At 43.1% G+C, this 22,980-nt stretch overlaps 1 protein-coding gene, 1 long non-coding RNA gene and 1 pseudogene across 3 annotated transcripts in view; 1 reads left to right on the top strand and 2 right to left on the bottom strand.

The window, feature by feature from the left end:
- Window positions 1-22,980, top strand: part of Frmd4a (FERM domain containing 4A) — a 288,498-nt gene that overhangs the window by 38,887 nt on the left and 226,631 nt on the right. The window lies entirely within an intron of this gene.
- LOC114087186 (uncharacterized) lies at window positions 416-9,592 on the bottom strand. The gene is made up of 3 exons (XR_003581754.3): window positions 9,369-9,592; window positions 2,575-2,752; window positions 416-545 (listed from the first exon to the last, which is right to left on the bottom strand). It is a non-coding gene; the product is annotated as an uncharacterized lncRNA (long non-coding RNA).
- On the bottom strand, window positions 16,987-17,306 carry LOC114087185 (large ribosomal subunit protein eL42-like; annotated as a pseudogene).

The following is a 22,980-nucleotide window of genomic DNA, read 5'->3' on the forward strand; positions in this document are numbered from 1 at the left end:
CTGGACCTTTTGAAAGCCAGCTGTCCTGTTTTGGAAGCCACACCATCCAGCCTCAGATGGAAATTTTCTTCGTTCTCAAGGGTATGAGCTCATCACCACACCAGATGGGTTTCCAATGAATGATTATTGTGCAATCTGATTATTTTCATGTCATGCTAATTCCCTTTGAAAGATGGAAACAGGATATGGGCTCTCTTTATTATCTTTGTAAGTTAGAGGAAAATATCCCAGTATGGCCACATCCCCTGCAGATTGAGGAAAAAAAAAAACATACAAGTTAAAACTAAGTGGCAATTCTGGTATAAGAGTCCACTAACAGTGACATTTACTGTGCACAATCAATCAATTTTTATCATATGATACATCCGTTAAAGTAACTTTAGACTCTGCAGCAGATAACTAGGAACTCTCAGTAGTTAGTGAGATAGAAATTTATTTCTCATACTAACAAACATAAACATACTCTGGTTGAAACTTCCATAGGTTCGTTCAGTGTCATATTGTGACTCTGTCCTCCTCCAGGGTCTCAGTGTCGCTTCATTTAGCTGGCAAAGGAAAGCAGAGAATGGAAGAGTGTCAGTGAGAGACTTCTATGGGTCAGTCCTAGAAGTGGGGCTCATATCTCATTGGCCAGAACTCAAGTCACATGACCACATCCAACCTCCAGATACAAGTGGGTGGTCAGCTGGTTAACTTATCCCAGGGAGTCAACTTTGCCTGAGGTTAAGGGCATGTGCCCCAGAGTCAGTGAATCAGACATACAGTAATTCCTTTTTATCCACAGGAGATATATTCTAAGACCCCTAGTGGATGCCTGGGACATCCGAGAGTTCTGAAAACTTCATGATTTTTCCTACCTACGCAAACCTCGGATGGTTTTTAATTTATAAATTAGACACAGTACAAGATTTAAAACAATAACAATAAAATAGAGCAATTATGACAATATACTGTAATAAAAGTTATGTGAAGGTGATGTCTCTCTTAAAAGGTAATACTTTCGCCTTCTCAATTAAAGGAACCATTTTATGACTTCTCCTTGGCATATCCAAATTGTTAGCACCACTCCTCTTGCACTTTAGGTTCATTATTAAACAAAATAAAGGTTACTTAAACACAAGCACTGTAATACCAGGACAGTAGTGTATACAGCACAGATAGGCTGGGAAAAAGGTGATTAAGGTCCAAGAGGGAGGGAGTGAGATGGTGAAAGATTTCATAACACTACTCAGAACAGTGCACATTTTAAAACTTATGAATTTCTTATTTCTGGAATTTTCCACTTTATAGTTTGGGATCATGGTTGACTACAGGTAATTGAATCAAGAAAAGCAAAACTAGGGATCAGGGCTGACTAAAATAAGTCCCAACTCCAGAAGGTGAGTCTAAGGACACATCACTCATCCTTTGAAGCCTAGATCCTCTCATCTGTAAAATGGAAACAGCGACACTATTTACTACAGGGTGGTACCCTTAGAATTGAATGCCATGTTGTATGTCAAGTGCTCAGACCAAGACTGATAAGCAAAACACACTTATTGATTGTAAGTCATAATTATCAATTTACTCATTTGCTACAAAGTAAAAGCAAATTAAAAGAACCTGATCCATTCTTATGACTGAGAAATGGTGAGTGGGGATATAAATAATTCTTAACTACCAAACCAAACAAACTTCAATCTCCAAAATAAGTATAGGCTGATTGCTATCATTATCATAGCTATGGTGAGCCACTTTGAAGTTTTCAGGGGACATTCAAATATATTTTTTGACCTACAATTATGCCAGAAAATAGGCTCAACCAAAGAGTCTAGGCAGGCGATTTTGGTACCTACAGTAGTAGAGGCCTGCTGGGGACTCTAGGGGGAAATGAAGGTCACCGGCGAAATGAAGGTCACCAACGTTCCTAGAAGTCCAAAGAGCCCTCTGTTCTCTCCCCATTTCTGCCTGGATCCAAATGTGGGGGCTGCCTCTCCCACACCACGCAGCTCTGTTTGTGCTTCCCCGGGCCAGAGTTTTGTTTTCGATTTGCCTGTTCTGGGGCAGCTGCAGTGACTTTTCCATGAATGTACTGTTATTTACAGACTGGGCCAAGTAACCTACAGTTTGCACTCTCTCTCAGCCAAATAAAGAGTGCAGGACACCCTGAGCATTTTCTGAAAAAGGGGAAGTGCTTGTTGATACTCAGCCCTGGGAGGCAAATTGCAGTTGACGCCATGTTTCAGGCTCTGCTCCAGCAATGACAGTGGAAGGGCATGAACTGCCAGTTCTGGCTGTGTGCTCGGGGGTGGGAATCAAGGGCACGGTGGAAGTTGGCATGGCCTCAGTCTATGTCTATGTTATATCTAGTTGGCCTCCATGATCACGAAGCGCAGGATAAACCCTTGAAACAATTAACTCATCTGTTGTAATACAAGCCATTGTCTGAAATGTCTGTTTCAAGCAAGTCTGAAGAATATTCAGCATATCACCTAATGATATCAAATCAAAAAAATATGTGTTCAAATGTGGATAGACATTTTCTGGTTCTCATTGTTGGGAGAAGAGAGAATCCTTATGAGAAGTGATTCTCACCAGAGAGTGCTCATTGCTGAGAATTCCTCCAATGCAGTCCAGTAAGATTCTTGTACTTAAGCCACTTCATAGAATAACAGAGTGCTGTGGAGTCTGGTGAACTTAGTCCAGTGTGATCTCTTCTACTGAGGATAGAGCTCATCCATCCAATGAAATAACTTGTCCACACTGGTTAAAACTGCACAGAGTTCAAACAAAACAAAGAATAACAGTATTTATTTAGTTATGTTAGGGTGCTTTATAGACATACAATAATTTTCCCACTGATCTTATGAGGGAGCTACTTTGACTAATGGCCCCATGCCACAGGTCATAAAATAAAGGTTTGGTCATAAGACCCTAAGGCACACAGCTAGTAAGTGACCATCAGAGGCCATATTGAGCCGGCTCTTAATCACTGTGTTCAGTAACTATGGGAAATGCTGATTCACACACAGTGTTAACCATCTTCCACCAGGAGGTGTGTTCTTTTGCTCACCTTAGCACCCACCACCATTGGAGCAAAGACTCTCTTTAACTCAATCCTGAGAGCTCTGGAGAGAGGATATTGGTGTCCTTGGCAATCCTTAAAATACAATCATCGGGTTGCCCTCCTCTGTCTTCTTCTACAGCTATCTGTGTTTAGTTTCTTTGTTGTGTATGGGACTGAAGGATAAAAACAGCTCTTTCCTGCCCACAGAACCAGCCAACTTCTGCCTGTAAGCCTACTTCTACTGCCTTGGTCCATTGCACAGGTTCTTGATAACAATAGGAAACACTTATTTAACACTCCACATGTACATACTTCACATGTATCTATTCCATCTTCAAGGCAACCAGTGGCACAGGTGTATATTTGTCCAATATTACACAAGAGGAAACTGAGTCACAGGGAGCTTTCAACATTCTTTTTTAAAATTTTTATTTGTTCTTTTTAATTATACATGACACTAGGATCTATTTTGACATATTTATACAAACATGGAATATACTTATTCTAATTAGGATCCCATTCTTTTGGCTGTACGTGATGTAGAGTTTCACTGTTTCACTGTATTCATATATGTACATAGGAAAGTTATGTGAGATTAATTCCACTGTCTTTCCTATTTCTATACCTCTTCCCTTCCCTTCATTTCCCCTTTGTTTAATCCACTGAGCTTCAATTCTTTCCCTTCCGTCCCCACACCTTGTTGTGTGTTAGCATTCACATATCAGAGAGAACATTCCATCTTTGGTTATTTTGGATTGGCTTATTTCACTTAGCATGATAGTCTCCAGATCAATTCACTTATCAGAAAATGTCATAAAGTCATTCTTCTTTATAGCTGAGTAATATACCATTGTGTATACATACCACATTTCTTTATCCATTTATCACAAGGAGCTTTCAGTCACTGGCTCATGATCACACAGCTAATGAGTGATAGAGCCAGGATTTAAAGATAATCTTTTTCACTTGAGAGCCAGTGTTCAAAATTGTAAGTAAATGGCCCATTCCGGAGGATGAGTAGGTACAATCTGCTACTGTATTGTTATTTCCGTGGAAATAGCACATCTATTTCTCACGTCTCCTTTCCTTCAGCATAACTTGCTCACCACCATTTCTACTGCATGTTCATCTTAACTTTGAATATCCTTGCCTCATTTCTTTGTCGTTTTAATCAATCATCAAGGATTTCTTGATTAGGGCAGGGTGGGGTGGTAGTCATGCCTCTGGGCTGAATCTCACGTTTAGCATCTTTAAATAATGTGATAATTATCTTGCAATTTCCCATCAGTTTCCTCCATTTTAAAATGGGGATAAGACCACAATATTTGATAGTAACAAATGCATGGAAAGCTCTTAACATCTTTCTGATAGACATTAAGCATTCCATAGAAGTTACCACTGCTGTGGTTAATATTACTGTTTTACATTGATATAGGCTATAAGGGCAGGGAGGGGATCCAAATAGGCAAAACTGTGCAAGCAGAGGGAAGCAAAAACTGCTGGGCTCAGAGTTACCATACTCAACCATCTTTCTAAGTGGCTTGCAGACACAGACAGGGAGAATCTTGGGGGCCAGAAAGATACCAGGACACAAGAAGGAATGAATTCAACAGGGAACTGAAGGCAGAAAGAGACTAGCAATTTGCTCGACCCTATGAATTAATACTTCAGGCAGAAATAACACCGAGCATTCCTGGTTCTAAATCTTAGAGATCCTGAGCTTTCCCCAGTAAAGCACGATTTACACTTTGAGCTTTTTCCTTGGGCTCTGCTTATGCCAAAAAATTAACCAAAAAGGAGGGGTAGAATTCATAAAGAGAGGCAGTGTGGCCTATTAAAGGTATCTGTTTGGTTCTTCTTTGGGCTTTAAGTCAAACACCGCCTTCCCACACACATCTGTGCCAAATCAGAGCCATCCACAGGAGAGAGGGCTGGTCTTGTTCTCAATCAACTCTTTGGGTTACCCAGTCATTGCAGGGACTTCTGACTCCTTTCACAACTATCTAAGCCAGTGACTTAACAAGAATGTTCTGCACAAGCGGAGGCTCCGTTCTCAGGCCTTGAGGAAGTGCCCCGTGCGGGGGCTGGACAGAGGATCAGAACTGAATGTGGAACTCATTGTGAATCTCAGTTTTCAAAATGCTCAAAATCTATGCTGTCTGCCCCTCCTAGATATTCGCTGAAAGCCAACGGTTGGGAATAGCCTGTGTGTTTTGTTTGCACATCCAAACTCCTGCTGTTCTACAAAATTGCAATACAAAATTATAATACTGCCGAAAAATTCAAGTCAATTCATTTGAATCTTAAAACTTACTGCTAAATCTCCTAGTCAGTTAATGAGTTTCTTTGCCACTGAGAGAAATACACAACCATACATCCACACTTACTCTCATTTTTCCATCATGGCCTACTGGAGATGGGCTTGGGTGACACTGGAATCGAGCCAAGTGTCTTAATCCCAAATCCACGATTTACCTGCTGCATGAATTTAGCAAGCTGTTCAGTTGTCCTGAGCCTCAACATGCCTTCTGTAAAATGGGGTCAAAATTAATACCATATAGGATTATTCTGAGGTTGAGGCAGCCTATGTAAAGCACTCAGCACAAGATGTTTAGTAACTGGCCGTTGTTTCCTTATTAATCCTTTATGCATCATTTAAACTCTCCTGGGAATCTAGCATTCCCCCAGAAGGCCCTTTGCAACAACGTAAGAGATGAATTTGAAAGTGGTTAAAATAAAAATCATGTGGATATTGTGAACCAAGAATGAGAGAGCCCAGAAAACCCAGGAGTGTTCATGCACGCTGCTTTAAGTGTGACACTAATGTCCTGCTCCCAGCACTGACTGATAACCAGCTCCTCCTCCCTCACCTAGTTGGTCTGGAAGGCTGGGTATCTCCACATATGGAACGCAGTTTCTCTGTAAGGTCTGTAATATGCTTGAAATTCCAAAACAAAGTAGACCCCGGCAGGGCACTGGCTCTGCGTTGGCAAATAAGCCTGCCATCAGGCGCCACCTCGGGTATTACAATGTGCTTTGAATCAGGGAAGGAGCTGCAGCCTTTCCTATGCAAAAGGCCTGTGGGCCAACATATCAGCTCCTCTGCAGAACAGAGTTGTCTCGAGCCAGAGAAGCCTTCTTCACCCCGCTGCATCTGGAACCTCAGCAGCCTCCAGAGCCTTCCTTTGCATTTATATTTCAGTATCTTGGGTAAGAAATAGGACGGATCACCCATCACCTGGGCATTTAAGGGCAGGATTATTAAAAACAGGTTGGATAACGACTTTACCTTACACAATTGAATATGAAGTATGCATTGTTAAGATCTTGTGACATTTGAAAAATGGGTCCTGTCTAAGAAAGAAAATTGTGTTTGTGGCTAAAAGAATTGAAGTCAATGTCCTCTATTACAAGAAAGTTCAAATTGCTTTTAATGACAATGTGCTGATTATGTCCAGTCTCTTACAACCTAAAGCATCACCAATTAAAGGTGAAACAAAGATGTCAGGCTGGGGTCAAGCCCCAGTCTGTGCATGGACACTCTGAAAGTGTTGGGGGCCGGCTTTTGGACCCAGAGCTGTGCATCTTTGATAAGGTCCAGGTGCCCCCTTGGCAGAGTTCTGCCAATGACCCCAACAACTCACAAAGGCAGCCAACAGCAGCACGGGGGAAAGGCCATCACCAGGTACTGAGGAACCTGAGTCTGGGGGACCTGATGGCACTGTGGCCCGGCTTCTCCTCTTGACTCCCCACCCCAGTACTTGGTTAGCTGGAGCCACTGAGCACAACGGGAAAGGCTGAGTAGAAAGGGATTCCCCTTTTATTTCAGTACAAACACAACCCCCACAAACCAAAGACAATCAGAAAGCCTGAGCAGAGAACTGAAAACCACACATAGTCTTAGTGGTTTCTTCTCTGATGTCCTAGCACCGGGCTGGACCACTCACATTGCTTCTGCAGTGCTTTTGTAAAGGACAAATAAGGACTGGCCGCTGCCCTGTAGTCTTTCTAAAATGAACTTCTGGTGTGATTAGAATTGTGCTGAGTTCTTGAACTTTCAAAGGGGTAAACATATAGAGGGCATGGGTAATGCCAAGATGCAGTTTTATCGGTTGGTTCCGTGGGTGAACCACACCATCCCTGCTTTCAGAATGAAGAGCAATGTAGGGAACATTACAAGAAAATTTCCACAAGTTAACCGTAGATGGGGACCAAAGCAGGACACGAAACCACTCATAGGAAGTATTCCAGTCTCTATGGAAGAGCCTGCCAGGCAAACGGCATCATGCAAGCAAGGACCTTGCAGCACTTCCCACGTCCCAAGGGCGAAGCTGTAGGTGTAATCTCATCTCACCACAGCCCGGTCACCTTTTCTTCTTACAGCTGAGGACAACCACACCTTAAAGTTATAGGACTGGGGCTGGGGATTTAGCTCAGCGGCAACACTTACCTAACATGCGAGGCCTTGTGATCCATCCCTTGCACTGTGTGACATAACCTGCACCATTTCATAAGAAGTGACAGAGCCCCGTTAAAACCACTGCAACTGCTTCTAGAATTCATGCTCTTTGTTGCTACACTGAAACAGCAGTTATTTCTGGGTAGTGGAGCTACAAGTGTTTTAAAATTTCTTTTCACTTTTCTGTGCCATCCATTGTTCTTGTACAACAAGCCTATTTTACTTGAAAAATCAGAAAACAGAAAAGGGAGGGAAATTCACAGTGTAAAGACATCACACTTGCCGGGTATGGTGGCACATACCTGTAATCCCAGTGGCTCAGGAGGCTGAGGCAGGAGGATAGAGAGTTCAAAGCCAGCCTGAGCAAAAGTGAGGCACTAAATTACTCAGTGAGACCCTGTCTCTAAATAAAATACAAAACAGGGCTTGGGATGTGGCTCAGTGGTCGAGTGCCCCTGAGTTCAATCCCCAGTACCCGCCGACCCCAAAACAATCACACTTGCTTTATCTTGGAGATATTGAATTAAACCAGATTTGCCTAGCTCTGAAACAAGCCACTTCTTAAGATGGATTTCTTAAAGAATGTGTTAAGAACTCTAAAACCCAGGAAAGCAAAGAACAGATACTCACATCTGCCACTTTCCCATAAAATTTTAGATCCTAAAACCTGAGCATCCTTAATGCTCTTCTAATCACCATGATGACCCCTCCCACGCTCTGGGCTGGAGGAATCCCTCCCCTGTCCTCTGCAGCACTTCTCTACTCATTCAGGAGCTTTCTTGATGAACTCTCCCCACACCTTCCATCTCAGTCTGCCTTGAACTCAGATCTTCCCAAAGCTCCTGAACATTCTCTCAAGCCTGCTACACTCTCAAGTGCACACCCCCGCCTTCCCTCCCTATGAGACCTCAGTGGAATACGCTGTTCCTGGAGCCCCACGTCCAGCACATACTCCTTCAGTGCTCACAGATGTGGCCTCTGCCCTGCTTCCCTCGAAGACCACCATGGACATGCAGTGGTCACACCCAGGGCCGTTTTCCCATCTCCCCACCTCGTGTGGCTTCGTCACCTTTCTGCCCAGCACCTGGAGCTCCATCTCCCTGCGCCAGATCCTCCTTCTCTGACCCTTCTTGGTTCTATTTCCTGTCTCTTTTGCTCCTCATTCCACCTAAACAGATAAACCCAAGATCAAGTCTTTGTCTTACTCTCTTTCCTCTATGTCCTCCTTTTGAATCTCAATATGTTCTGCCTACCATTCTGTTCTTGGCATAGTTTGTGCATGACTTCCAAATGTAAGGAAAGCTTAAAAAAAAAAGGAAAGCTTACATTCTATTGGGCAAGAGAAATTGTAAGTAAACAAATAAACAAACCAATAGGTCCTCTGGAAGGATGATGTCCAAGCTAAAATTCAAATAATGAAAAGAATGAGCCAAACAAAGTTCTAGGAAAAACAAAACAGAAGGCAAAGGGAAGAGCATATGTAAGGGTCCTAAGGCAGAAACAAATGTGACCTGATGCATAAAGAGAAGAGAGTGTGGTTATAGCCTATTGAATAAGGGGAGGGTAGAGGCCAGAAAGGTATGAAGCCATGAGCTTTAATCCCCCTCCTCATGCAGTACCTCTGTGATCACAAAGGGACCCTTCTGCCTTGCAATGGCATTCTTACATCATGTCTTCTACCTCCTCCCATCCTGCAGACACCTCAAGTGAAAAGAGAAATACACCTCACCTTCTATCCCCTAAAGTGCTAGACCAATACAGTATTACATTTGCTGAATTTCAGTGAAGGAGGCAACAGAAGACAAGTGCTATCTGTGAAGACCCAGACATTCCCAAGTTAAAACCAGTCTTTGAGTCACTCACCAAGATGCTGCCAGAAATAACATCATGCAGAAACATCAGTAAAGTTTGGTCACAACAACTAAAGCAAGTGTCTCACTCTCTTCTGCCTCCGCCTGCCTGGGAGTTTAGCATCCCCTGAAGCCTCTCATCTGGGACAGGATTGCAGGGCGGGTGCATGTTTTGCATCTCCACCAGGCCAGCTGTGGCTGGAGAATTCCTGACACAGACTAAGGTCAGACTGAACCCAGAAGACTTTCCTGGGGAAACACACCACACGCTGCAAAGCCAGTCATGCTGCTAATTAAAGAAATATTTTCAGAGGTGCTGTGATCTGTCACAAGAAGTGTTGACTCCTGATGACACAGGAAATGACTAGCATCTTATTGGGTGCATTCCACAGAGGAAAACACACAGATGTGAGTGCCTGCTTTTCATGCCACGGCTTCTGAAACCAGAGGCTGAGGGATCTTTGCATTTGAGGGTGCAGCTGGGAGTCAGAAAACCTGGGCTCAAGTACCCGTGGGGTAGCATTTCTTGACTGTGTGGCATGGGATGTCACTTGCCCACTCCAAGCCTCAGGGTTTAGGTTAGGCAGTTTTCCATTACTAGAACAAATGCCTAAAATAATCAACTTATAAAAATAAAAGGTTTATTTTGGCTGATGGTTTTAGAGATTTCAGTCCATGATTGGTTGGCCCTGTTGCTTTGGGCTAATGACAAAGCAGCACATCATGGTGGAACCATTTGGGGGAGTAAAAGCTCTCACCTCATGGCAAGGAAGAAAAAAAAAAGGAGGAAATGGTGTCTCACAGTTCCCTTCAAGGACAGTGCCCAAAGACCTAAAGACCTCCCGGTAGGCTCCCCCTCTTAATAGTTCCATCACCTCCCAACAGCACCAACCTGGAGACCAAGCCTTAAACACATGGGTCCTTTAGAGAACATTCCAAATCCAAACTGTAGCAGAGTTCTTATCTACAAAATAAGGATTTATAAAATCTATCTAATAGGCTTGATTTGAAATTGTTTTATAAGTCATAAAGGGTCTCATGAAACTTAAGTTTGAGGCTTTTGGAAAACCTTGGCAATTTCAATTCTTATCTTAATTATACAGAGCTGCAAGAACAACATATTCTCCAAGTTCCTTTTGATTAAGGCTGGCCCCAGACAGGAGCTCCTAGGACGTAAGCTGTATTTCCCAACCCGGGAGGGAATGATTGCACAAAGAAAACTCAACTTGAAGTCATGTGCTGATTCCCATGTGAACCAAATTGCTGTACGAGTAAGCAAAGCTGTACTTAAAAAAGCATAGTTTTAAAGAATGCAGGCAGAAGTCTTCTTGCTTACCCTGTGGCATTTTATCACTAGAACCTGACATTAGCTTCTTTCACAAATTCCCCTGTGCCTGGGTCAACTGCTTCTTTTATCTGGGCATCAACAGCAGACCTGGCTTTACTGAGTTCATGAATTTTGAAAGCGAAAGGCCTTTACAAGTGGTTGCATAGTAATCCAAAACCATCGGATGGCTTGTTTTCAATTGCATAAGATTTGATTAGTACTAAAAATGAACACATTCTGGTTACTAAGCTCTAGAAAATAGTCATACTTCAGGGAAACTTGAACATTCATTGCAAATGTCACAATGGCTTTTAAATGATCAAATAAATTATTTGCGTTTGCACTTAGCTAACCATGGGTTTAGCTATCATTTTCTTCATCTCCACCACCTGCTTTCCTCAGACCCTTTTTGCCCATTCTGACACTTTGAGCTGCCTCCTCATTGCTCCTAAACTCTCCCCCTACATCATCCAACTGTCCGCTTATTCAATCTTTTTTAGCCACACCGAACAAATCATTTGCCCACTAAGATATCGATACTGTTAATGGGTCCCAATTATCTATTTTAGGGCCAAATGTTTTAGTAGCAAAACTCTTTTTTATGTGGAATCAAATACTAAAGATACAAAATATAAAATGTATTAGAAAATGATATTTTAACAGCATAAATGTACAACATTTATTCACTGCAAAGACATTCAATGGGAACCATATTTTGTTGGACAATAACAGGAAGATCCCGAAACACTCTCATAAGTTATTGCTATATGTGCATGAACATGCAAAAGCCTGAGTCTTTGGAAAGGCCAGTACAGTTTATTTTGTTGACCCTTAATGACATGGAGAATAACCAAAAAGGCACTTGGTAAGATGGTAACAGAGCACAGTGGTTTTAAGGAAGTAGACTCTGAAATTAGCCTCCCAGAGTTAAGGTCCAACTTGATAATTTCCTGCATGTGAGACCTTGGGCAATCATGAGACCTCTGTGTCTCAGTTTCCTCAACTGTTTAATTGGAAATAAAGACAGAATGGTGAAGGTCAAGCATACAAGAACAATGCACATAGACAATGCTACAATTTCATCTCCTTCTCTGAAAACACAATCTCCACTTCAGTCAAATCCTCTATTCATAGTTCCCTGAGCTGCTGGCACACTGTGATCTCTGCTTTTCTTCCCAAAGTTTCCATAGCCTGGCATGCTTAGGGGTAACATAATCCCTCCTTTCCTTTGCAATGGCTGCAGTCCTTCTACCCACTGTTTAAGACATACCTTCATTGAAGGCTTCTGTGATGGCATGGCAGAACCCATAATAATCTCCCCTCCTCCAATCCTGCAGCTCACATACATTCCTGAAATCCCTTAAGCTTCCCTATACAAGCACTCCTCTTGTTTGTAATCATTTATCTAATATCAGCCTTCCTCCTCTCCATAAAGTAGGGCCGTGTTTCTGTTGTTTATTGCTCTATCTCTAGCACAGAGCACAAGGTCATGTATAGGACAGACATCCATAGATGATGGATGAATAGATGGATGGGTGGATGGATAGATAGATAGATACACAGACAGACACTGGTCTATTGAACAGGTCACTCATTTGGCATGTACCCTACTCTGTCTGTGTGAAGTTGAAATGTGTGAAAGAGAAGATGAGATAAAAGAAAGACTGGATTCTATTTCCATGGTAAAGTACCACTAAAAAGTGAGTCAGTGGCCACCAGAGTTTGTAGACCTGAGGGAAATGAAATGTGTTCAGTAAATAAAAGTCACATTGTGTGACTCAGGGAAATTGAATTAGGTAAATAAATATGGGACAATTACACAGAAACACCCAAGATCTTTTTTAGGGTATGTGAACACTCTCCTCTCCTCCCGAGGTCTCTGGCATTCACTGACTTGTTGACAAGATGGCGGAAGTAGAGACAGGGATTTGGGGTAAACACCACACCTCAGCCTCCTGATTCCACCTCAGCCCTCCATCCATCAGAAAGCTTCACTGCGTTCAGGGAAGGGTCTGCCTAGGAAGTCCAGCTCTATTCATTCTTGCTCTTAGGTCCCAGAAGCATTTGCATGTGCCTTTGAATTCACTGGCCAAACCCAGGCCCGCGGGTCAGGGAAAGGTTATAAGCAAGTGGAGTTCCTTTCTTTGTGCATTTTAATCTCAACTCATTGTTGTGGACCCAGAATTATTCCACACGGGGACAATCCTCTTTTCTACCTCCCTAACCATTTGGTAGAGTGTCAGTTACTCTGAGAGAAAAGACAGATCCTGGGGGATGCGTAAATAATGCTTGGGCTCTGATTTATGGCTTTGTTTTCAGACAAATGAAGGTGAAGCTGGGGCCTCTGACCCTGGCCTGGTCTGGCTTCTTCCTCAAAGTCTGGAGTAATGAGAAAGGAAATGAAGGATCAGTTGCTGGGGTTAGCTGCATAAGGAGGAAGTAACATGCATAGTTTCCTTTCCCTATTTAAATGGGAAGGTGGCAAGATTTCCTGGGGTGACCCTGGCTACATAATCAAGCAAGCTTTATGAAATGATTTGTTACGTGGAGCATGTAAAGCCTCCCAGCCCAGCTTCTAGAACACACTGTTTGAAAGGCAGGAAACCAGTTCGAATTGGAATCCCTACAGAGCTCTGTCTGGCAGAATTGCAGCAGCGGTGCCCATGAGACATCTCAAACTTTACGACTACATATTTAAGCATTTATGAGACTTGAACTGTGTTCTATTAAAATGAGGTGGGGGGAGGCAAGGAAAAAAATCTGGAGACTTCCAGCAAGGGTAATTAGCCCCAAATGTTTCATAAAGGATTTGATAGCATTCTGGTTTTAAGTTCCTTTCCCAAGTCTGTTGAGGAGAAAGAAAAGAAAGGAACCTATTAAAAAATTCACTATTACTTTTTAAAAGATCACATGACCAAACCAAGCATCTGGACCCCTGTTTAGAAGGAGGCTAACCATACAGAATGCTTTCTAAGGTAACAGATTAAAATTTTACTGGAGAGAAAATATTTAAGACACCGGCTTGGCGTGTTTCATCATACCTACTAGAGAAATTCCTTTCTTTTCTCCCTGCTGGTCACTGAGCTCCTTCTTCCCTGTTGATTCTAGACTTGGTGACTTTCCACCCTCCCTCCAGGCTCAGGTCTATTTCCCTGTTGCTCCCATGGAACTGTTGCTGGTAGAGAGTCAAGGGGTGGCCACTGAGAAGACTGGGATGCCCAAGCCAAGCCAGTGCTAATCTCTGGCCAAGTGATATCACATAAACACGGCTCAACCTGATAATGCTGACCTCCCCATGTTGAGGGCCACACCACAGGGTTCTCATCAGACTGGCTCTGGCAAAGACTCAGATACTCTGCACTCATTGGCAGGACAAGAAATCATTTCCCATTTGTTGCTGCGTACATGGGCAGAGAAGGCACTTCATCAGAATGCTTTTCTTAAGCTTCCTGGTTTTACAAAAGGGGCTTCCAGAACAATTAGTCAGCAACTAGCAACTGAGGCAGCTGAATCTGCAGAAATAACTACAATTATGTGGACAGGGGGATTTTTCCATCTAATGCCAGGGTCACTTTGAATCTTATACAGACCTGTAGCACTGTGCTAAAAATTCTTTGGTCTTGTATCATAAAAGATCCCTCTGATATACATGGACAGCCCTGCTGGTGTTCATTTTCACCTGTCTGAAGAGAGGTCATAGAAAGAATTTCTCTTGATTTGTCCAGCTCTCTTTCTGTTTCTCAAGGTGGAAGAGACATTGTGAGTAAGTGCTCTTAGAGATGACTCAAGTCATTCATGTTCTCCCTTACACTTTAACCTTGAGGGTACCTTTCTTCCCACATGAGCAGAGCCAGTCCACTTCGAGTGGGACTTTTGACAGCAGTTTAACCCAACCCACCAGCCTACTTCCATAGCAGGGATTTTTGAAGACATACTGTCTAAAAAGAATGGAAATTATTTGCTTTATAGTTACACACAGGACATCTTTGGATTTGTGATTGTTTTTATTAAATTATCTTTTTAGATCAAAAGTTGCAGCCGGATTTTGTGTCTTTGTCCTAGATATTTTGCAATGTAAGAAAGCACAAAGGTAATAGAATTCTGCAATGCAAAAATACAGCGCATGGTTTTAGAATGACTCAAACAGCATTTTATAATTCATGAAATGCCCCCCACTTTTTTCAGAGATTTTATGGCATAAACCACAACACATCTTGTTTTCCTCAAGGAAAACAAAAACAGTAGGCATGTCTCTCAATGTCCTTCTCTCTCTCTCTCTCTCTCTCTCGATTTCTTTGCCATCTTAGAGGAAGTCTTTCTGGTTTTGCACAAAATTGAGAATCTTTGTAAAATTGGTATCAGTCCTTCACCTTTTCTGGGTGTCTTGGTCAATCATACCCAAGCCACATGTCTGGTTTGCTCTTCTCATCCTGGTAGGCTCTGCACTGCTGAAACTGTGGTAGTCCATGGCTGGGTCATCTCGAGGGCTTTCAGGATGGACTCTTGAAAGAAGGCTTCCTTTCTTCATGTGCTCAGCCTCAGTGGGTCCACCTTCCAGCTCTCACATGAGGAGCACAGGGCCCACTATGGCAGCCTCAGTGCAGGAGAAATCCAGACAGCTCGAGGTGAAAGGGAGAGCTCATTAGTGCCTTTAATGAGCCTTCCCAAGTTTCATTTGTGGCTGAATCAGAAACTTTCTGACTCATTTACCCTGTCACAGAGTAGCTCTCAGAGCAAGTAACTAGTACCAGAAAAGATGGGGCTGCTTTGTCACAAAGAGACTGCCATGAAAACTTAACACCACCCGGGGCAGCGGTCAGAGTGCTGGCCAAGACCCCTGGGCATCTGCCTGTGGCTTCGTGGGCTCCCAGCAGCACCTTTCAGAGCTCACCTGGACAGGAGCCCAGGGTGCGTGTGGGAGGGGGCTCCTGCCTTGCCCCTGCCTGTGATCTCTCTGTTCTGCTCTGTCTCAGGTGTCGTCAACCCCACAGATGGACCTGGGACTGGGAATGGTGTCTACAAGGGACATTCCTGAGGGTAGGGGATGGAGTTCCCACTCTGGAGGAGCCCTAGGCTTTTCTGTTATGGTTCTTTGTCCACTGTGTACACTTCTTATGTGGATACCTCCTGGACATGAGGTCAAGGGAAAATTGATCCCACTAGTCAAGTAGGAGAGAGAAGCCTCACTCCAGTCCAGGGGAAGTTATAAGGTTGTGGCCACCTCCCTCCAAGAACAAGCAAGAATCCTGGCTGTAATCCTACCAGTGTAAGTCTCCGGCTAGCAGGGAAGCTCCCCTAGTCAGCCTGCCAGGCATCTACCACCTGAGATTCTCCTCCTGTCCCTGGTTCCCTTTGCTGAACTGTTTGAGCCTTCATATTTCCTTAGGATGCATTTTTTTCCTTGTGTTTACTGTACTACACAAACTTTCTGTTGAACTAAATTGTACTCTTGAAATCTGTGGTTCTTGAATTCTGGAATTTCAAGGCCTTGGTCTCCTCCATCCTCCTGGTGAGTTCCATTAGGATCCCCCCTTTCTGTTTCCTTGCTTTACAGTCTGTGTCTGCCCAGTAGTGAAATGATCCCAGCCTGGCCTCCGTGTGATCCTGGGCATGCTTAGCCACCCTGGCCCACAGGTGAATAAAGGATTGGAGTAGAAAACCATAAAGACATTTCTAAGCTGCTTCCACAGGCAATGGATAAGGCCCAGGATCAGGTTGCTTGAAGGGACAAATGCATTAGCCATCGTTGGCTTCTTAAGGTTGCAACCAGCCCTCTCCCTCTTGGCTTCCTTGCCCCATCCTTACCCGGGTCCCCCTCCACTCCTCAGTCCTTGCAGAATTCACCAGGTGCAAAAGTTAACATGGTGTGAAGAAGCAGAAATGGAACCATTCCTGTTCCAGACTCACAGCCTGCAGGCTGAGAAAGAAACATCCCCAGGCCAGTAGATGGACAGTGCAGAAATATTTATTTATTTGTTTGTTTGTTTATGTGCTGGGATTAAACCCAAGGATGTATGACCAGGAGCCATCCCCACCCCCACCCCACCCCCACCTTTTTTTGTTGTTGTATTTTATTTGGAGACAGGGTCTGGCTGAGTTGCTTAGGGCCTTGCTAAGTTGTTGAGGCTGGCTTTAACTTGTGATTCTCCTGCCTCAGCCTCCTGAACCACTGGGATTACAGGCATGTGCTACCACGCCTAGCCAGAAATCTAATTTTAACATAAGGACACATACTTTTTTTTTTTTTTAAGCAAAGATAACCTCAACATTTTTATTATCTTCATAACAAAACAAACAATGAAGCTTAGAACTGGATCACTTAGCCCTTTCTCTTCTAATCTCCTCCCAGTTCAAAATGCTTGCATCTCTTAATAGCCAGCCTTCTCTTAGATCTGCAGTTAGGCTCCACACACTCAAGCCTCAGCACAATCTTCTTTGTAGTTTTAGCCTTTTTCCTGAAAATTGGCTTAGTCTGCCCACCATAGCCACTCTATTTCCTGTCTACCGCCGCTTTCCCTGTGCATACAGAGAATCCTTGCCCTTCGTGTACTGTGTCACTTTATGGGGTTGGTGTTTGCCACATTTCTTACAGAACGTCCGGCGGGTCTTAGGAACGTGCACCATGTTTGTGAGAGCATTATCAGCAAGGAAAGAGGGACACATACTTTTTAACACACATACTTTTAAAAGCAGCAAAAATGATTAAACTTAACATCTCCCATCTTTTGATCATGAAATAAATGCTCTATTGAATGATGTCCTCTCATGGGAGACCCCACATTTGGGCATTCCTGCTTCAGCACTTCACATATTCCTAAGACAGTGAGCAAGGGCCAGGTGGGCTGGCTTGGGCCATCAGACCTGAAGGTGCTGGCTGCCCATGGCAGGAGTAAGTCATGACCTTGGCCTTGGTGGATATTACTCTGAGTGAGGCAACATCAGACTCCCAGGACACAGCAGGACCGTCCTCATATTTCTCACCTTCTAATTTGTAGAGCCAAATGGCTCTTGGTGGACAGGACTTCAGCAAGTATTGTTTTCTCGTATTTAGTTCAACCAAGGAATTGCACTGTGTGCTTAGCCAGATATCGGGAACTCGTACCTTGATAAGCCTTACAAGTGTGTATCCCTTTGCAGTTTACAAAGTTCTTCAACTATCAGGATATTGAATTTTGTTTTCCAACCAAGGTGATGAGATGGGAAAATCTTTTTGCTGCCAGAATGGGAAATATGACTTAACGTGGGCTCTGTGTCCACTTCCCTTGTGAGCATCGCGTTGAAAAGAAATGTGACACGTTTGGAAGTCACCAGAAAGGAAAGTCACTGTGCGTGGCCGTTGATTATTCTTGTTGTTCTTGGCCCCACAAAGTAATTCCAGGGTTTTGTTCCATTCTATATTTAGTCATGCCTGATGTTAAATTAGGAATACTTTTATATCAGTGACCTTTGACATATGGACATTTTTCTAGAGGGGAAAAAATTCAAACTTTCACATTAATGTTGGGAAAGTACAATCCTCAAAAATGTGGCAGTTTCTAAAGTTAGAGCCAGGACCTAACCAGCCAGAAGTTTATATTACAAATAAATCCCACTCAGGATGCCAGGGAAGCATGTCAAGGGTTGACAGTTAAGCTGGCCAAGCTAAAATGTTTCCTGAAAAATTAGAATTCCCAAATAACACATTACAGCTGTTACCTTCTGAAAACTGGAGGCAAATTGGGTTGGTAATCTCAGGATAAAATAAGAAGTACATCCAAAATATAACTAAAATCATGTGGTTAACAATTTTCAAAACCTCGAATGATCTCCAGGTTAGTTTCTCTCCTTAATCTCACCCTACATTGATTAATCCCATGGGACTGAGCAAGTTGAACCACATGATTTGTACCAAATTGTATTCTCCACAGCTGTTCCATTGTTTTTGACTTCCCGTGTGGTTGGCACTTCCTCCTAACCCAGGGTTTCTCAACCCTGGCACTATTGGTGGTTTGGGCCAGATAATTCTTTAGAGTGGGGGCGGGAGGGCTGTCCTGTGCATTGTAGGATATTTAACCCCATTCCTGATCTGTACCCATCAGATGCCAGGAATTTCCCCCAGATGTGTTTTGGGCAACCAAACATATCTCCAGGTATCACCAAAGGTCCCTCAGGGAAGAGCAAAATCAGCCCCAGATGAGAACCTCTGTCAGCCTCTCTATAGCCAGTACAAAGCTCTGCCAAGACTCAGCATAAGCTTAATGCTGGATGAGCATATGATATTATGGTCTATTAAGGCAATATAAGAACAGAGCGAAGAGGAGAAAAATTCAAACCACAACAAAGTGATTTCTGGATACAAGGAAAACTTTTCTAGTAGAAGGGATAGTTAATAATGAAATATATTCAGTGCTGTTCTTTGAAATTCTGTAAAAATTAGATTAGAAGATTATCTGTAGGGGGTGGTTTAGGGGGCAAATAAATAGAACAGAATTCTCTTAAAGTCCTTTTTCAGACTTTGTGTTTGATTTCTTTCCAACTTAACAAAAAAAGACAAACAGAAAGGCATGTGGATGACAAAAATACAAAGGAAAAGCAAATTATTTCATTATTTCACAAGAGAGGTTTATTTTCCCCTTCTTTAACTGAAGAGCTGGGCATAGAGGGAAAAAAGTACGAGAATGTGCTGAAATGAGAAACAGTGGAGAATGAAATTGAGAGATTAGCGGATCATTCATAATATAATGGTTACAATTAAGAGATTTGCCTACTGATAAATGGTTTTGAACACACGTGGTACTAACTACTCTTCCATCCCTTTCTCTGGAAAGGGATTTACAGATTGAAGAGCTTTTTAAATTTTAATTTTAAGTCATTTTATAAATTTCAGTTTTATCACTCTTCACCATAAATCATTATTCATGAGTGCTGATGCCCGAGGAGCCTCAGGGTGCTCACTTATTACCAACCAGAACACTAAAGACGTGCTACTCTATTGGAGGTGAGTCTACACCTAAAAGACGCCCCTCTTCATCTGTGACCACCTTTGGGAGCAACACCTTAAATAGGAATAGACTGTTCAAAGGTGGTGGCCCATGTTGGTGAGAGGAGCTGTATCTTTGACCTTCACAGCATCAGGAGTTCTTAAGGCTCTCTAACAGACCCTCCTTGTTTTTAGTTCACGCTGTTTTCCCTCTGCCTTTCTGCTTCACTGGCCTGTGCTCCCTGGGGCAATTATTTCTGATCCTTTGGGAAGTGCCTGTGTAATCAGAGGATAAGCTCCTTTGCCTCCCACGGAGGTTCCTTGTTATCAGATGCATGCTCTTCCTCTTGCCAAAGACACGTAGCCTCCAGGATAGGAAGGGTTTGTGCTTTCCAGGAATAAAGCTTGTTACCTGCAGAAAGGTTTGTAGAAATGCCACTCCCAGAGAATGTGTTCTACCCGCCCCTTCACCACCCCCAGTCCTCCCACCTCCATGAGGACTAAAGTTCCCTTGGTCAGTACCCCAGAAGTACCACCAGTGCCTGTCTGGTGGTTGGCAGTGAAGATGTCCACAGCATCTACAAAGTGGACCAGATGAAGTTAAAAAAAAAAATGCCAGAACAAGTCATTTTGGGGGGGAAGCCTGGTTAACACAATGCACGTGGTGAAAGCATAACAAAATGAGAAAGGTTTCCTTTGTCCACATGGTGCCTAGAATCTCAGGTTTTGGGGACACAAAGCAACCTGAGCATCCTTGGGTCAGCCCCTCACTCACAGCAAAGGATGTCTTAGTTGGCTCAGGCTGCTCTAACAGAAAGAATATCATATACAGCATGATTGCCAAACAAAAAAATTGTTGCTCATGTTCTGGAGACTGGAAGTCCAAGGTCAAGGCACCTCAGTGTCTGCTAGGGCCTGCTCCCTGGTCCATGGGCAGCCATCCTCTCACTGTGCCCTCATGCGACAGAAGGGGTGGGGACTCTCTCTGAAGTCTCTTTAGGGGGACGGTAATTCATTTATGAGGGCTCCCCCGTCCTGACCTGCAAACTCCCAAAGTGTGCACCTCCTGACACCACCACCTTGGAAGTTAGGATACCAACATCTGAATCTGAGAGTCTGGGGTGTGTGCAAATACTCAGTCTAGAAAAAGAGCTGTTCTTCTTTCTCAGTTGTATCCTAAATGGGAAGGAGACAAGCCAAGTAACCCAGTTTGGTGGCAGAACTGCAATCACAATGACTCTGGGACATTTTGCCACTCCACCACCTGTTGGTGACTTAAAATGATGACCACTGTCCCACATGGAACAAGGGGGACAGCAGAAGCTCTTCATTCTCCTAAGCTAATGTATTGTCCCCTCCTTGAAGCCTTCCTAGGTTACCCACATCCTTATAGTGCCTGCATCTTCTGAGTAGGAATTAGATCTGCTTGCTTCTGTCTTGTTCAAAATAAGATCTTATATGTTGTTCAATATAATGGAGCTGGTGTGCTACTCCATGGCATGGGCAAAGAGGGATCTAAAGAAATATTTCCCAATTAAGCACATTTCTCTTTATTTATGCAAATCGTCTGTGGTAACCGCAAGAGGATGAGGAGGGAGAAACCTTCTCTCCAGGACAACCCAGGGTGATGAAGAGCATGTGGACTCAAGGATTAGGCAGACTTGGTTTTGAGTCTTGTTTCCCAATGTACAGAGTGCATGCCTTTCAGGAATGGTAGGACTTCCTGAGCTTCGGATTCTCGTCTGTGGGGAGGACAGCAGTGCCTGAGCTGCAGCTGCCAGGCTGGGCTGGAATGCAATGTGGTGATAAGAACGGACATAGCCTGTGACCCAGCAGGTGCTCAGCAGAGTGGCCACTCTGCTTCCAGGACCTTGCTTCATTAAATGTCAAGAGATGATAAACTTGTCTTTATCCATCTTCTGGAAAAGATGGTGTACTTGAGACAGCAATATTCTCTAATACAGTGCTTGCAGATTGTCCTGGGGTTTTCTGGAAGATCATTGATCATTTGGTATGACTTCTAAAATGAGGGCTGCTACACTAGTCTTGAATTTACTTGGTGCTGTGGTCTGAATGTTTGTGTCCCCCTAGAATTTATATGCTTAAACCTAATCAGCAAGTTGATAGTATCAGAAGGTAGGGACTTTAGGTAGTAATTAAATCATAAGGTCTCTTACAGGAGACCCCAGAAAGCTGCCTTGCCCTCCGACCATGCAAGCACAGAGCAAGATGGTGTCATTTGTAAGGCAGACAAAACTCTCACCAGATACTGAATCTGCCCACACCTTGACCTTGGGCTTCCCAGCCTCCAGAACCGTGAGCAATAAATCACTGTGGTTTTTAACCTTCCCAGACTAAGGTATTTAGTTATATAGCCTAAAAGGACTAAGACCACACTCTTCTCTTCATAACCTGATATCAAATATTTTTAGGGTAATTATCTTTCTAGTTGGTCTGGAACAAAACCAAAATACAAGTTAGCATTCTAACCTAATATCATATACATCAAAATGTCCTGAAAGAGATTGACAGCTCATGGCTGGCCATTTTATTGCAACAGACCAGGAGCACAAAAGTTCAGGACTTTCATCTTGGTCAACAGAGACTTCAGTAGGAGCACACTGCAGCTTGCTTTGCTCCACCCTTTTAGTCAATTAATTGGAAACTCTCTCTTTCTTTCTCTCTCTCCCCTTCTCTCTTTCATTTTTGTTTTTGAAGTCCTAGGGATGAAACCCAGGGTCATACATATTAGGCAAGCACTCTACCACTGAGCCACATCCTCAGTCCAACATCTTCAATTTTGAAATAGTATCTTTAAACGAACATCAAGGATACTTTTAAACCTTGTTTTTCCACCTATAAAATTAGATCCATCTACCCAGAAACTTAATAAATAAAGTGCATCCCTAGGTATTTGTTGAAGGAAAGAGTTCAGATTTTTCTCCAAATTCTGGCATCTGCATCCTGGGAAAAATAGTTCTTTCTGTTCTGCTGGCTAGTGCAAATAGACACTAAATTGTCTATGTCCTCCTAGAATCTGTTTCTTGTTCTAGCAGTTGTGAAACTTAGGTATAAGAAAGGAGATCAACATGTCCCTAAAACTAAGCTCTTTGGAACTCTTTTCAGGCCTTGACTGTTTCTCACCACACTTAGTATCATCCTGGTCAATGCATTTCAGCATAGAACTCTTACACTTTTTCCAGAGTGGGAAAACTTTTTAATCGCAAATAAGGATGCTTGCCAAATCCTGTAGCACTCTTTTTGATCATGTCTCTCAAATCTTCAGATATAATAGTTTTAATGTTTCTTTACCAACTTAGTTGATTCTGGCTGCTCCTA

The sequence above is a fragment of the Marmota flaviventris genome, chromosome 12, assembly GCF_047511675.1.
Source record: "Marmota flaviventris isolate mMarFla1 chromosome 12, mMarFla1.hap1, whole genome shotgun sequence".
In the NCBI taxonomy this organism is placed as follows: Eukaryota; Metazoa; Chordata; class Mammalia; order Rodentia; family Sciuridae; genus Marmota; species Marmota flaviventris.